General features: G+C 37.6%; 1 long non-coding RNA gene across 2 annotated transcripts; it reads left to right on the top strand.

Moving 5' to 3' along the window:
• Window positions 1–4,918: 4,918 nt before the first annotated feature.
• LOC100892345 lies at window positions 4,919–14,423 on the top strand. Of its 2 annotated transcripts, XR_004065234.1 has the most exons (5): window positions 4,919–5,180; window positions 6,425–6,495; window positions 10,670–10,748; window positions 12,004–12,339; window positions 12,523–14,423. It is a non-coding gene; the product is annotated as a selenoprotein M (long non-coding RNA). The 2 variants fall into 2 exon arrangements; XR_143609.3 differs by having other exon boundaries at window positions 12,004–14,423.
• Window positions 14,424–16,664: the final 2,241 nt, after the last annotated feature.

Here is a 16,664-nt window from a genome sequence, read left to right as displayed (position 1 = left end):
ATGTCCACCAGTGTCCACTTCTTTAATAAGCAATCTAATACCACACACATTTTCCTAATTTGGGGTTCACTGCTCCTCTAACGGGTCTTAAATCACGGTGCTTTTCCTGAAACTACACCCATAGGAACGTGAAAAGTATGCCGCAGACCTGCCGCAGACCTGCCGCAGATCTGCAGCAGACCTGCCGAAGTATGCGGCAGAAAGAAATTTTGCTGCAGACTTGCCGCATACCAGTATGCCACAGGAACAGTCTGCGGCAGATCTGCGGCAGGATGAAATTTTGCTGCAGACTTGCCGCATACTAGTATGCCACAGGAACAGTCTGCGGCAGATCTGCGGCAGGATGAAATTTTGCTGCAGACTTGCCGCATACTAGTATGCCACAGGAACAGTCTGCGGCAGATCTGCGGCAGGATGAAACTTTGCTCCAGACTTGCCGCATACTAGTATGCCACAGGAACAGTCTGCGGCAGATCTGCGGCAGGATGAAATTTTGCTGCAGACTTGCCGCATACTAGTATGCCACAGGAACAGTCTGCGGCAGATCTGCGGCAGGATGAAACTTTGCTCCAGACTTGCCGCATACTAGTATGCCACAGGAACAGTCTGCGGCAGATCTGCGGCAGGGCGAAACTTTGCTCCAGACTTGCCGCATACCAGTACGCCACAGGAACAGTCTGCGGCAGGTCTGCCACAGGAAATCCCATTAAAGTCTAATAGGGCCAATTGAAACCAATCATCTCATGCATATTCATTATTACTTTACACGTGTGACAGAAAAATACATTTATCATGATTTGTTAAGCAAATTAAGACAATTCACATCATTTTTGTGATTTCTATTTTCCTTTTGCCATTATTAACCAATAGATTATTTTGTCTGATCATGTTACAATTACATTCACGTTTAAGCAATAGATATATTGATTACTAACCAAGAAACTATGATTACTAACCAAGAAACAATATACATATTTAGTATATATATATGTGTACGAGCCTGTGTCACTTTAAATGTTACTCTTGAATACACTTCATATGATCAATGTGATGAAGTTAATACAATTGAGAATAGAATATACCTAATTGGTAATATATATATATATATATATATATATTGGTATTACCTAATTGGTAATATCGATATTGCCAATATCGATTATGAAGTATCAGTCAGTTTATCACTGGTTCTTGAAATGAAAGAGTATGCGGCAGGTCTGCAGCAGGTCTATATGAGATATGAATATTCATGACGAAGAGTCTGCGGCAGGTCTGCAGCAAGTCTGCGGCAGACCTGCCGCAGACTCTTCATCATACTGAAAGAGTATGCTGCAGACTTGCCGCAGACTCTTCATCATACTGAAAGAGTATGCGGCAGACTCTTCATCATACTGAAAGAGTATGCGGCAAGTCTGCAGCAAGTCTGCGGCAGACCTGCCGCAGACTCTTCATCATACTGAAAGAGTATGCGGCAGGTCTGCAGCAAGTCTGCGGCAGACCTGCCGCAGACTCTTCATCATACTGAAAGAGTATGCGGCAAGTCTGCAGCAAGTCTGCGGCAGACCTGCCGCAGACTCTTCATCATACTGAAAGAGTATGCGGCAAGTCTGCGGCAAGTCTGCGGCAAAACTAATTTGCATGTGAAAAAGATGACTGTCTGCGGCAGGTCTGCTGCAGATCTGCGGCAAGTCTGCCGCAGGAGTATGCGGCAGGCTCATTTCTTTCCTATGGGCACTCTTGGCCCTGGCCCAGCGAAAAGAATCTGAAGAAATGTAAAAGGTTCCTTTGGAAGTGATGATGCGGGATTACATAATCAGCGTTGTCGCGTCAAATGAATGTCCTCATCAACATGATTATCAGGTGGCGGTGGTCATGATGTGATCAAAGAAAGACTCTCATTATTAGTCCATCTGTAGTAGGGTCCATGGTTGGGGCTAGCACAGAGTAAAAGAAATGTGAAACTGTGATGAAACTGTGACTTTACTGTAACCAAGATGACAAAACTCTTGGGGTAATAATGTGTGAGCGCCAAGAGCATCACGGCGTGACGAACATGAGCGTTGGATCAGAAGTCACCACTAGTATCATTGGATCATATATATCTTAGATTATTACGAATTAGATCAGCCAGATGTTGAGAAACATCAAAATAATATTAAACTCATTTTAGAGAACATGTAACATCAATAAAGTTAAAATTATTAGTCATCAAAGATCACGCAGATACATATGCAATTCTGTCAAAGACTTAAAGTGTTTCAAAATGCATCTAAATCGCAAACAAAATGTATCGAACAGCATTCCTTCAAATTTAGAAATAGACATACGCATCTACAGTTTAATATGTGTGTATTTCTTTATTTTGTATTTTAATCATAGTTATATGACCATGAGCAAAAAGATATTTTCTTTAAATTTAAGCTTAAAGAAATGCTTCATGTAAGATACGTAAGGAAATGTGTCCGAATTTCTTTGTCTCTCTCTCTCTCTCTCTCTCTCTATCTCTCTCTCTCTCATTATCTATATATCTGTGTCTGTCTGTCTGTTTCTCTGTCTCTCTCTCTTTCTCTCTCTCTCTTTAAATATTTGTTTACTCCTTATTAATATGTATCCCATGTCAAACTATCTTAGGCATGTACATTCGTACTAATGTTTTAATTACCTCGCTCTTCCTCTTATTCGCTTATTTTCCCTCTCTCTGTCTCTGCTTGTCTCTGTCTGTATATATATATCTCTCTCTCTCTCTCTCTCTTTCTAATTTTCTCTTTTTCCAGTCTTTCCTGATGTTCCCAGGTCAGCCCAAAGTTCCGTCATCGATCTTGCGTCATCTCTCTACGTGGCAAAGAGCTCGAATGAAGTCGGTAGGCCTGTACATGGAGGCGGACGAGGCTACCTCGTCGTGAAGGAGTTTTATATAATTATATAAGAGGGCCATATCCTCTTTTCTATCCTTTAATTACATTCCCCCTCACTTTCTTTCCCTCTTTCCCCCCCCCCCCCCCCGCCTCCCCACCATTTGCCTTCCGATTTTAGGGCCATGTCCCATGAAGCCCATAGCTCCGCCAATTATTAGGCCTATCCCTATATAGTTGACCTTCTACACCGCGTAGAAGGTGAACTATCAACGGTCGACGGCTTAGTTCCGGGACGCTTTCGAGAGGACACGAATCACCTCTTCGGAAGCGAAAGAACCAGCAGATAATTAGGAATGATGATCTTAACCAATTGAAGAGCCCCCGGAAGGATATCGGATGCAGGTTTATAACCTTGAACAGATCATGCGATTGTGGTATTGATTACTTTGGAAAGTGGATTAACCAAAAATTATTTTAATCAATAAATTGCTGATTTTAAAGGCTAAAAATCTGTATGTTTTAGCAGTAGTTGATCGAGGTCACTTTACGAATGCATTTATTCAGCCATGTATTATCTTTTTTTCTTCTTCTAAACCCTGAATCGATACTTTTAAGTGCGCGTGCCCTATTACAAAAAAGAAGAAGTCTGTCTTGAGTTTCCAGCTATCGGTTGTTTAAGGAAACATCCGAAAGCTCTACAGTGTCGCATTCATTGAAGTCAATTCTTTGGGGGATTAACAAATTAACTATAACGAATGCAGGGTTGGTTAAGTTGAGGGTTTAACTTTCAACATGACGCACTTGAAGGGCTAGATTGGAGAACCCGATTTGTTTTAAAGAAGCCTATTATATAATGCTCTTTAAATTGCACCACAGAGAAGCATTTTTTTTTTTTTGCAATTGCATTTTGTATTTTTGAATAGAGAAAGGAATTGATTTTAGATGTATCTCCACCTGTTATTCAAATATTTCATAAACCTAGGTCATTACTTATTATTTATTGCAAACTATTTGCTATGTTCTGCTATACTTTTTACACGATATTTATTTGTGACATACTCTTAGTGTTGTAAAATGCATAATTATGCTCGACTGGATTGCAAATCAATTAAAACAAACTCTAAAGAAAATGTAGATAGTCTGTTTGAGTGGGGTAGCTACAGGGGCCAGGAGTGGGATACCCCCCCCCCCCCTCACAGACACACACCCAATCAAAAGTCGAAAAGATGAAGAAGAAGAAGAATTAGATAATGATGATAATGAAGAAGAAGAAGAAAAAGAATAAGAAGAAGAAGAAGAAGATGATGATGATAAAGAAGAAGTTGCATGGTGATGATGAAGAAGAAGAAGAAGAAGAAGAAGAAGAAGAAGAAGAAGAAGAAGAAGAAGAAGAAGGAGTATAGGAAAAAGAAGAAGAAGAAGAAGAAAATAGAAGGAACAATCAGTTAGTCTTCAGTCATCCCCCAAATGGACGTATCTGTTTGTTTATTTGTTTTGTATTCGTAAAAGTACTGAGAATAGACCTACCGTATGTTTATTCTCACAAATCCGATGATTTTATAACAAACGTAAAAGTTTATTTTTTCAATGAATTTTTGGGAAATATTGGCAGCAGGCATGTAAAAAGAGCTGGTAATGAAAAGAGATTTTTATAAGACTTATTATTAAAGTCCAATGAAATATGAGTGCCTCTGCCCTGTTAATTTATTAACTTATTGATTGATGTTAGAATTATTTTCTAATTTGCATTGCTTTTATTGCGACGCTTGTTTCATGCTAGGAAAACATGTAATACATTCCTTCCCATTATATTGACTAAGTTTTTTTTTTCAATGTTATTTTCGTAACTACATATCTGTAAATATATATCTGTAACATAAAATTAATCATAAGCTGTTATTTATTGAACGGTTACGATTGTTCGAAGGAGATACGCTTAATATGATTTATTGAGATAGGCTTAAATATCAGGATCCTGCCTATAATTGTGGCTTTAATATGTATATCCTGCTGTGATTTTTATCTTTTTATTTTGTCAGTTTGTCTACACCCTAAGCAGGTCGCGGCTGAGCTGAGCTAGCTGACCAGTCAGGTACACTGACGTGTCACCCTGCCGCGACCCTGGCGCACTACACCCATTCAGTACCAGTCGACGCGACGCGACACGACGTCATTTCTGAATTAATTCTGTGTGCTGTGAATTGATCAACGACAAGCAACATGGCGAAAGAGCGGCTCTTCGCCGCAATCTTAGGAATTGTTTTCCTTGCAGGCATTCATGTATCAGCTGAGGGTGATGGGCAAGTGATGAGTGCCAGAGTAGAGGTAATTATCGATTATAAATGCCAATTACCATGATTAACAAAATAGATAGGGTAGGGGCGTTAGGTCTTAGCATGCTTAGATCTAGTGAATGGGAAAATTACATTGATGTAAAACGTCAACACGGATTGCGAGCGCGAGCATAATGATGGTAGTTCAGCTAGGCAGACGATATTAAACACCCTAGAGGTCTAGCGAAAATGCATCATATTTTCAGAGGCCGACCTCAACACCAGCATGACTTCAAGTTTGGTGTTTGTGGCTGGTTTCGGTGTTTTCATAACGTCAACAACATGCACCAGCTTTCGACACCGAACTTGAAATCACCCATTCTCGACCTCTCTCCCAGACCCTGCACAAACACAAACAAAGGGATAACAAAATAGCATGTATGAAAACTATGATGTAGATCTAGATCTACATGTAATTCGACCCTTCGTCAGATCCCGATGCCATCCATTCTCTGCATGGGAGAGGTAATTGTCTGAAAAGCATGATGTTGGTTCGACAAATCTATCATCAGACTAGATCTAGCTAATAAATAGGCTAAGCAAGTAGCATGCAGTATGCTGACATGAGCATGTTTTTATTTATTATCTTTATACAAAATTATAGGCTTATAGGCTTTAGCCTTTATTCTTTACCTTTTCTAGAAGAATACTTCCAGGTCTATCTTCTTGTCACTTTTGGTACTTAATTATTAACTACGTAGGCCTACTTAGTTTTTCATTCATTTATTTATTTACCTGTATTTCTTTGAATTATTCCGCATCTTTGATCAGGGTGGTCCATCAAAGAGATAGTGCCCTGATAATACAAACAAACCAAACCATACAGATGCCTGTATACATGTACATACAGTAATTACAATTAAAATGAACGGCAGACGCGTATGCAGGGGGGGGGATGTTTTGAGGGTTAAACCCCCCCTCAATTTTTTTTTGAAAAAAAAATGTATACTCCGTAACCCTGAATGAAGGTACTTTTACAAGGGCAGCAGAACGTAACTCTTTTAAAGTGGTGGGGGGGGCTGGGGGAGGGGGTAGCATATGGGATTAGATATTTTCATATCTATCAGCATTGCAAAATGTGTCCACTAAAAGAAATTGGGAGCTGTAGCCCATTCCCTACCCCCTGTCTCAATTACAAGCCATTATTGGTATTCTGCCGACAGCTACTGTTACTTAAAACCAATCATGAAATCGCCATGTTTCTGTAAAGTTTGTATCTTACCTTTCATTTTCCAGAGCTGCACTGGGTGACGTTTGAATAAGCTTCCAGAAGTGAAGCAATTCATCAATGAGGACATCCCTTATTAGTATCCTTTCAGCTCAAACCTCTAATCTACTGTTAAGCTGTCTAGTGTTTAAAATGTTCATGTTAACTGGTTGACGGAGAAAGGACATTATTCACCATAGACTATTATACTGTAATCGTTTCTTCCACTGTGTGATATTGTTCATAGATTAAATAATAATACATTTACTTTCAAATAGAAATCACTGAATGTATGTGAGACGAGAATAACAGAATTAAAAGGGAACAAAAACCAATTTGTCATCCGGCTCGGTGTGAAGCAGGAATTTGTTTAATTTCGTTTATTTGTATAAAATTAGATACACTTAAAATATTGTATCAAACCAGATTATGTTCATGAAAATGTATGATGAAAAAAAGATGCAGAAACCGATAAATCAAATCAAATCAAATCAAACAATTGTTCTCGATACTCCACTCCATTGCCAGCATTGTATGTGCCATTAATGAAAAGTCAGAGAAATGTGACAAGTAGAGTATGGGGCATAAAATTTACTAAAACTACAAGACTTTGTAATGTTCATGACAGGACATAGGGCACTGGCTGTAATGCATGCACAAACATTAAACAATAAATGTAGTTGCATCTTGGTACATTAACATATGTTATGAGTTATGACCCTGGCCCCCCCCCCCCCCCCCCCCCCCCACTCTGTGTTATTTAGGGTACGCATATGCTTGTTCCCTCTTTTTTAAAGCACCCCCTATCTGAGGACTGCCAACATTTCCGAACCCCCCTTTCACAGGCTTTTCCTGCCTTGGAGACCCCCCTAAATCATGAAAAATGCTCAATGTACCCCCCTAAATCCGGAATAATTTCTCAGGAGTCCAAAGAGATAAGAGAAAAAAGAAAAAAACACCCCCTTTTTAAAGAAATCTCCGGGTGAAAATTAATACACCCCTTTTTGTACAATTCTCGGGCCGGACTTTGTCGCACGAAAAGTACCCCTTTACCGGGCATTTTGGTAACATGCATGGGGTCCGTCTGTTCTCGGAGTGGGGGGGGGGGGCGGGGTTATGACTCTTAACAAATTTTCATGAACGTCATGCATTTTTAGAGTGCATTGAGGCATATTGATACTACTTAGTGTTGTAGCTTGGAACCCAAACAGAGGGTGTTTTACAAAGATCCTAAGTTGAACTTATCTTTAAGTTGGACTTAACAATTATGGAAAGCCATTAGCATCTTTGAAAATATTCTGTAAAAGTTATTTTAAAAGGCATAAAATGTTGATTCAAATCATTCATATTTTCTATTATCAAGGAGATTTCATGTTCTTGATGTGGAATTTATGAAGTGTCTAAAATACTTCAATTTTTGCTTTGACTACCGGTATATTTTATTTTAAGGCTACGAATGGCTCTCTATAATGTTATGTCTAACTTAGACTTAAGTTTCACTTAGGATCTTTGAGAAACACCCTCTGGACTCAGACTTGCGAAGTCTATCACCAGACTGGAGGTAAAGGATGCAGCCAACAAAATAAGATGAAAGACAGTGTGTCCCTTTTGCAGACCGACAAACCTAAAGTTCCATGAATCCAGTGGTATATTGAAGAGGTAGAAGTTGTCAAGTCAGATCAGAAGAATATTTTGGGTTGCAAGCTACAGCACTGCATGTAGTTCATAAATTTGCATCGTGAAATGAAGTGAAAGGTGGAATATCCTCGTATTATGGGAACCTTTTTGAATATCATTCTTAAACAGAGTTGTACAGGATGATGTTTAAAGAGATGGCCCGAGGCCAAAGCTTTCATCTATGAAGACCTCCATTTCTTGTATCCTTAATACGGATGTGTACATCATGTAGAGGTGTCGTGGTCGAGTGGATACGTCGCCGGACTGTCGATCGCAAGGTCCGCGGTCCGAGTCCCGCCGCAGCACTAATGTCCTTTGGCAAGACATTGATCTACATTTGCCACACTCATCCCAGGTGATGTAAATGGGTACCTGGCAGGAATTAATTCCTTGAAATGCTGGAGCGCTGTATAAACGGCTGCTAGGCTAAAGCCAGGGTAATAATAAATGTGCCTCGGAATAGAATTGTCTAGATAGATGGTGCTATAGAAATTCCTATTATTATTATTATTATTATGTCTGCTTAACCTAGGTTGTGTACTGAAAGGTTTTCAGAATGTTACTGAAGTAGCATAATCATACTATATCATGGTGATGTATTGGTAGTGATTGTGGTGATTTTAAGAGTAGTAGTAGTACATGTGGTAAAAATACATGTTGTAATAGTAGTAGAAGAAGAAGTAATAGTAGTAGTAGTAGTAGTAGTAGTAGTAGAAGTAGTAGAAGTAGTAGTAGTAGTAGTAGTAGTAGTAGTAGTAGTAGTAGTAGTAGTGTGTGTGTGTGTGTGTGTATTGGGTTTTTACAGACGTGTATCAATCAGATATGATTATTTACGTCTGGGACCGACCTTTAAACGTCACCATCCGAAAGACGTGACTCAGTTTCGAACCTGCGTCCTCGGCTGAATCAGTTTGTAACTTCCACTTTTTAGCTGGATTACACAACGCCTAGTAGTAGTAGTAGTAGTAGTAGTAGTAGTAGTAGTAGTAGTAGTAGTAGTAGAAGAAGTAGTAGAAGTAGTAGTAGTAGTAGTAGTAGTAGTAGTAGTAGTAGTAGTGGTAGTGGTAGTAGCAGCAGTAGCACCAGCAACAATGGTAAAGACTTGTTCAGATTTGGCGCGATAAACAGCAGCAAAAAAAGGTTCACATGTGCAATGAATGGCAACTGTGCTCAACAAATGACTCTTGCATATATTCAATGAGCTCTGTTAAAAGATTCAGAAATTTGAAGCATATTACGCTTTACGTCGTCATAAAAGAAATCTGCCGAAGTTTAACCTCTGTATGGGCCTTAGTAGTTTTGTGTTTTGTCTTTTAATGAGCACTTCCTTTGACAGGAATAACTGTAGCTGTACAGGTAATGATTTACTATTTAAAGTACTGTAGAACCAGGGGGTGTTTCACAAAGATTCTAAATCGAACTTAACTCTAAGTTGGACTTAAAAATTATGGAAAGCCATTAGCATCTATGAAAATATTTTGTAAAAGTTATTTTAAAAGGCATTTATTGTTTATTCAAATCATTCATATTTTTTATCATCAAGGAGATTTCATGTTCTGGATGTGGAATTTATAAAAAGTCTAAAATACTTGAATTTCTGCTTTTGAATATATTTCATTTTAAGACTCCAATGGCTGTCCATAATTTTTAAGTCCAACTTAGAGATAAGTTCTACTTAGGATCTTTGTGAAACACCCCCGGGAGTGTTCATGGATTCTGCAATTGGTTCAGTACCCTGTTTCAGTATCAATAACAATTTACAAAAACTGTTATAAGCTACTGGAATCATGGCATTTGATTGGCTGAGAGCAAATTTTGTCACAGAAATGTTGTATTTGTTATTGATAACAAGTTTTATAAAGCTGGGCCCAGATTCACAAAAGCTACATATGCCACAAAATCAACTGAATCACAACATGAAATTTGTGCAGCTTGTGAAAGTCTTTTATTGCATGAATGGACCTCGTTAGCACTTCATAAAGGTATTCTATCCCAATTTGTTTGATTTTGTTTAGTGTTTATCCTTGCCGTTGCCTTTACTTCTAAGATCCTATGGTAGTTATTACTTTCTTTGTCTGTGATCAGTTTGATGAAACCATTGAAATGTGGTCTTCTATTTGTGATTGTATACATTTTTCTGATTTAATTTGAAAGTAAGTACAGTATTAAAGGTATAGACAAGTTTTGGAAACCCCCCCCCCCCCTCAAAAAATGAAATGGAAGTTCTTATTACCAATCATGTGAACGTTTTGACTAATACGTAATGGTACAAATTTTGCCAGGAAACCGCCTACTATAATATTTGGTAAATTATCATAGCTATCGGGCCTGGATAGATATTGCGTAGTCCCATATACATCTTTCTGTGTAACTTTACCAAGACTGGGCCCAATTTCTTATCATTTTGATGATTCCAGAACCTTGCGGAACACAACAATACTTATATGCTAGATGCTCAACCCTTTCTGATCTATTCCACAACGTTTCTTTCACAATGCAATCACATGACCAGAACTGGTCTATACTTTTAAGTTGAAAGTAAGTAAGTGCATGTATTTTGATGATATTGTTTTGAGCCTTAACCTATCTGCATCCAGCCATAATGTAAACTTCAAGCCAGTGCCTGGGGCCAATCCTGATCTGTTGCTTCTCGATGAGTCGGGCAACATAGTGCGGGTGAGTGTAGGGGCTCTGGGCCCTGTTTCATAAAACTGGTTATTAATAACAAGTTACAAGGATTGTTATAAGCTACTGAAATCATGGCATTTGAATGGCTGAGAGCAGATTTGTCATAGAAATTCAGCATTTGTTATTGGTAACAAGTTTTATGAAACAAGGCCCTTGGGGTGGGGTGTCTTTTTTTGTTTTTGCTTGCCAGATATTTTTGGGTTTTAGTCAATGCCCTCTACTCCCCCCCCCCCCCCCCCCCCAAAAAAAAAAAAGAAAATGTGCTTGTAAGAATTTTGAGGGATTAAATTATTTGGATCATATGCTCTACTTCATATACAGCTTGTATATGTAATTGATTGTATATATCAACCTTTACCCATTCAAAATGAAAACTCTGCGTCTTCAATGCATAAAATGACTGCAATATTCCTAGAGTTGACATTACAATCTTAAAGATGTGTCTCTGGATGTGACCCTTTGATCGACCCTGGATCTTTGTATAGGCATATAATTAGGCAAACGTTAGGCAAATCATGGCAAGACCAAAGAGTTGACCATTAGACCAATTTATTGACACAGTCTTGCCTATATGTCAGATACAATTCTGAGGTTCATCACTTGCATCTGATTGGGTTATACATCTGCACACAACTTACAGAATATATAAACAAACACTTCATTGATAAGGATCCCATGAAAATGTAGATGTAAACAGATGTTGAAATCTCAGATGATGTGTATTTATAGCAATATTTGTTTTATAGTTGCATGTTCCAAAATAATATTTTGCTTTGTATTTGCTTTGAATTTGCTTTGAACTATTTTGTTTAGTTTAGGATTACCAAGAAGTAGAAATGGGGAAAATAGTTTAAGCTACAATTCTTTTTTGTCTCACTTATATGTATGTTTCACCAAAGCAAACACATTATTCTCTCAAAAGATTAAAAGTATTTTCTCAATAAAAATAAAAAAGTGTCAGATTTGTTTACATTCACTATAGAATTCAGTTATTCAGCCTGTAATTATGTAAAAACCATTTTTAACTCACAATACCTTGTCTTTTCTAATAAAAGATTATACCACGTATGTCATTATTAAGAATGTATCTACATGTGCAGTCTGACAAGCAAATGTTTTAGCAGGCAAAAGTCATGAAGAAATGATGTCAGTATACAAATTAATGTGACCGGTTTCCCTCTCCCCTTTTTTCTTCTCTCTCTCCTCTCCCTCCCCCTCCTCCATTCCATCCCATCGTGTATAGAGGATTGACCTGTCCAAGATGAAGCGAGCAGAGCTGAATGCCATGATGACCGAGGAGCTGGGATTCTACAAGAAAGGAAACCTCGCGGAAGACGTGCCTGACGAGCATTCCACAGGCCCCTATTCTTCCAAGAAAGAACTGTAATTTTCTTTTTCCCTTTCCATCAACGTCCCAAAATACAATTCCTGCTGTCCTGTAGAGTAAGAGAGAGCGAGAGAGAGAATTATTTCATTTGTAAACTCATAATAAATTAAGCATGGTGCCAGAATTATGTTATGCGATTAGATTTGTGTCAATATCTGTTCTAAAGTAAGTTCATGATGTTGGAAGTTTAAGGCAATTGGAACTTTCAGGTCATCTTCAAAAATGCATCGCTGCCCTATAGAGATAGGTAGAGAGAGAGAATTTTTGATTTGTAGACTCATAATAAATGAACCATGGTGCCATAATTTTAAGTGATGTTATTTTTGTCAGTGTCTCTGTTCCAAAGTAATAAGTTCATGATGTTATAAATTAAAGGTCAGGTTGAAATAATGAAAGGGGATGCAAATTACGAATAAATTATGTGCTGCTCTGTATTCTTGAATGCAAATGAGGTCAATTGTCAAGCTTGGAAAGGTAATAAATCATTGAGTCGCAAAGTTCTACTCACAGTAAATGTGTATGTGCTAAACATTGTGTATCAATTTTGAGAATTTCAAAGATAATGTACAAAATTGTCCAATAAATTGGAAAGGTCTAACCATCTTGTGCTAAGTACCAATCGTGCACTTTGAAGAATAGGAGAATATCACTGAAATCATATTTCAATATGTATGTTTGGATTATGTAGTGCCCAGAATCTACTTAAAATGGCAATGTTATTGGTCACAAAATTCATCAAGATGGAATGGAATCATTGAAATATAGATATATGACACATCCTAAAGGTATATCGTGTCTACATGTATATATACCTGTTAAACACAGTTTCTATGTCGCTAAGCACTCATAACCCTTTCTCAGATGTGTAGTAGCAAAACAGAAGTATTTTCTGGTGATTGCAAAATTGACAGCCTACTGTTATTTAGCAAATACTCATCTGAGGAAGATGTCTAAAGTGCAGACAACAAAGTGGGTAAATTACAGGCAAAAGCCTTTTGGATTTGGATGTGTCATTGAACTGTGTTAATGTTCAAGTGTTATATAATGATTCTCATGAATGACAAATTTTCCAGTGTGTATTGTATTACATGTAGTTATCTAAACTGCTTGGCATTGATGACTCCTAACATTTTATGTTATGATAATCTCACACATCTAATTCAACACGTTGTTCTTACAGCACACATAGTACTTGAATGTAGAATTCAGTGCAGTATCTAAATGCCAGATTATATCTCCTTGGTTTGGTGAACAGATGCGATCACTTCTTTTCTCCAGTGCATATTAAACACCCTTTGTGCTAAAAGCAAGCACGGAAGAATTCCAAAAAAAATGGGGGATGGGGGGGGGGGGGGGGGGGGGGGTACATAACTAAATTCTCTCTAACATGGGTAATCACTAGTGACATTGGTTAGAAAATATACGCCTACTTTCAACCTCCAAAATTGCTTTGATATGCATTTCCATTCCTAGTGACTTGATTCCCAACTGTCTTGATGTATCTGAGAGGTTACCAGATATAAATTACAATATGGCTTCATGAGGAAATATATGAGTTTATAGACGAACATAGCTGAGATGGAATAATGATATGAACACTTATGTTTATGTGAATCGTGTCTTGTTGATATTTTTAAGCAATACCGGTATGTAGAAATTACTTTTTAGTGTTGTGTGCTGGACTCAGTTGACTGTATAATTTGCTATGTGCCAGCAGAAAGGCACTTGCAGGGATTTCCTAATGCTTTAGTGCATTAGAGTTTCTCCTACCAATGCCCTTTTGCCTCATGTTTCTTTGTGGAGTGTTAATTTAGGTGCTTAAAATGTGTAGCTTGTTCCTGTTAATAAGAAGTTTCTCTGCAAATTCTTACCTGAAATGTTGTGCTACTAAATTGTCTTTATATTGACAATAATTATACATGTATGTATGTATCTCTCTCTCTCTCTCTCTCTCTCTCTCTTTATCTAGCCCTCTCTCTCTCTTTCACTCTATTCCATTACAAGAGCTATACCCTTAAGTTGAACATTTCAAACATTGCACAAGACTCCAATGATATCTTATAACCTGCAATAATGATGCTAGTGGCACAAACTTTTCTCGAAAGTCGCAACTGGTTGATAGGAACTACTTCCGCCTGGTTACTTGGATATTTTTGGATTGTCTTTATTGTTTGGAATGTATTTATTTTATTGTAGTGGATGATGTTAACAATTTGTTTCTCATGCCAATGTTCATGTATATAATTTGAATGATATAAATGATTCTAAATTTACAGTACTTGTTCTGCTTTCTTGATTTGTGTAGAAGTGGCTTCGATGATGATTGATACGGTCACACCAACGAGACGGACACTAGACAGACAACAGACAATTTGGTCTGTTTGCAGTTGGTGTAGACTCTGTTTCATGTGTGGAGTGACCTCTTCAACCTTATGTACAGACAAACATAGTAATTTTGTTTTATTCCTCCAAACAGAATACAAATAAGAACAACATACAATTGAATAAAATAAATAAACGTTTTCAATATTAATGCCTTATACATAAACATGATTAAACAAAAAAAAACATTTGCAGTATATATAACTGAGCAACAAAGTAAACTTAAAGTACATAAACATAATTTATATGTCAATTGTACATGTTATTCACTTGTATAAAAAAAAAACTTAAACAAATCTTGAGGTTATTTTACTGGTGTAAGGAACAAAGTCCTGCTCCTCCCTTCCCACCCCACCCCCCCCCCCCCTTTTGCCCTATCCTCAATTCTCCCCTATATACTAAACCCTTCCTCTCACTCCCTATGTGCAATTTCTCCCATCCTGCTCACACACTGTGTTTCTCTTGAAGTTCTGGCTCCTTCATCTTTCATTCCATCTCTCAACCCTACCCTCTCCACCCTGCCCCTCCCCTCTCTCTCTCTCTCTCTCTCACACACACACACACTTTCTCATCTCTCTATCTCTCTTTTCCACCCCTTCTCTCCCTGTTACCCCCTCTGCTAATTCAACTTCTTCATTGTTGATAATATTTTTCAATCTCCCCCCCCCCCCCTGCCATTGCCTCTTTTTAAATAAATGAAGTTCAAGTTCAAGTTCGTTTATTTATTTCATTTCCATAAAAAACACAGCAAATGCAAATAAACATACAAGTATATATACATACAAGGAATGGTCAATTATTACAATAGTTTAAAATGAAATTGGAGAACATAGGAAAGGCCCATGGTGGCTTTGTATAAAAAGTTCCCCGAATATTATAATTTATATTATTTATATTATTGAGCATATATGAATTCGAGATATCACAAAATACAGCGATAAACACAAAATACAGCGATAAACACAAAATACAGCAATAAATACAATATAAAGACAAAAAACTACAAACATATGTATGAAATAATCACACATCTGACATGAGCCCCCAAATATACAATTACAAATATATGTACATCGATCAACCATGAGCAGCTCATGGTTCTAGAAGAATCTTTGGGGCTTATAGTTCTTCCATTCATTACCTACATGTGACTAGCATTTTTTTTTGGGGGGGGGGGGGCTTGAGCAACCAAGCCGCCCTCTAGAACAGTTACTTTTGTAAAAGTGTCGGTTTCTCCGTCTAGCTACATTTCAAACCATTCACAAGCCCTTCCGAGGAATGAGTTAAACTTTAAAAAGGCATAAAACAATCGGTAATATTGAAATGCATCAAAACGGACACAAAGTCCAGCATTGTCTTCAAAGACCTTTAATTTCCTTTGGTAATGCCTTGAAACTGAAACTACAATGTATATTAAAAGTTATCATATTGCCGTGCATTATTGCCGTCAAATGTGTTTTTCTTCCGATCTGTTAATTTTTTTAAAGATTTTTGTGTAGATATTTATTTGTTCATGTTAATAAAATAATAAAAATACAGTGGCGGGCTATTTGAATAGACCTTAGCTATGAAAAAGAGATGCTCTAACTTAATACGAGCGGGGAAAGAAATACCCCTCCCCCAACAACAAAGTACCTTCCACAAATTTCATATTTTTTTCTTGCTAAAAATAAAGAATTTCCCATGTAAAACGAGTGCGGGATTTGCTTTGTACACGTCCGTTATACTATTATGTCAAAGTAGGTCCAGAGCATCTTTCTTTTCCCCATTTTGATCAGCATTCATTCTGCTGTTTAGACATGCAGAAGTATTAGGTTTAGCTACTTTTGGGGGGGGGGCTCGAGGCGACTCCAGGAGTTAACATCCGACCCCACCTTCTGAAATAATTATGAATACAAAACTGAATTGTGGTATCTGTGATCTTAAAGAAAGAGAGAGAGAGAAAGAAAGAAAAATAAGAGACTGAGAGATAGAGAAAGATAGAGAGGAAGAGAAAGAGAGTTTTTTTTCGGCATCATTGTTTTCCAACTTGGTAGCTATGCTTTTTATGCTATACATTCAAACAAGCTATACAAATGGCAAATAAAATTCATACTTAAGCTAAGAACTTAGCGATTACTTTTGAAAATTATATT

Source organism: Strongylocentrotus purpuratus, unplaced genomic scaffold (genome assembly GCF_000002235.5).
Source record: "Strongylocentrotus purpuratus isolate Spur 01 unplaced genomic scaffold, Spur_5.0 spur5_scaffold_2, whole genome shotgun sequence".
In the NCBI taxonomy this organism is placed as follows: domain Eukaryota; kingdom Metazoa; phylum Echinodermata; class Echinoidea; order Camarodonta; family Strongylocentrotidae; genus Strongylocentrotus; species Strongylocentrotus purpuratus.
The sequence above is the reverse complement of the archived record's forward strand: the minus strand, read 5'-3'. Positions and strand labels throughout refer to the sequence as shown.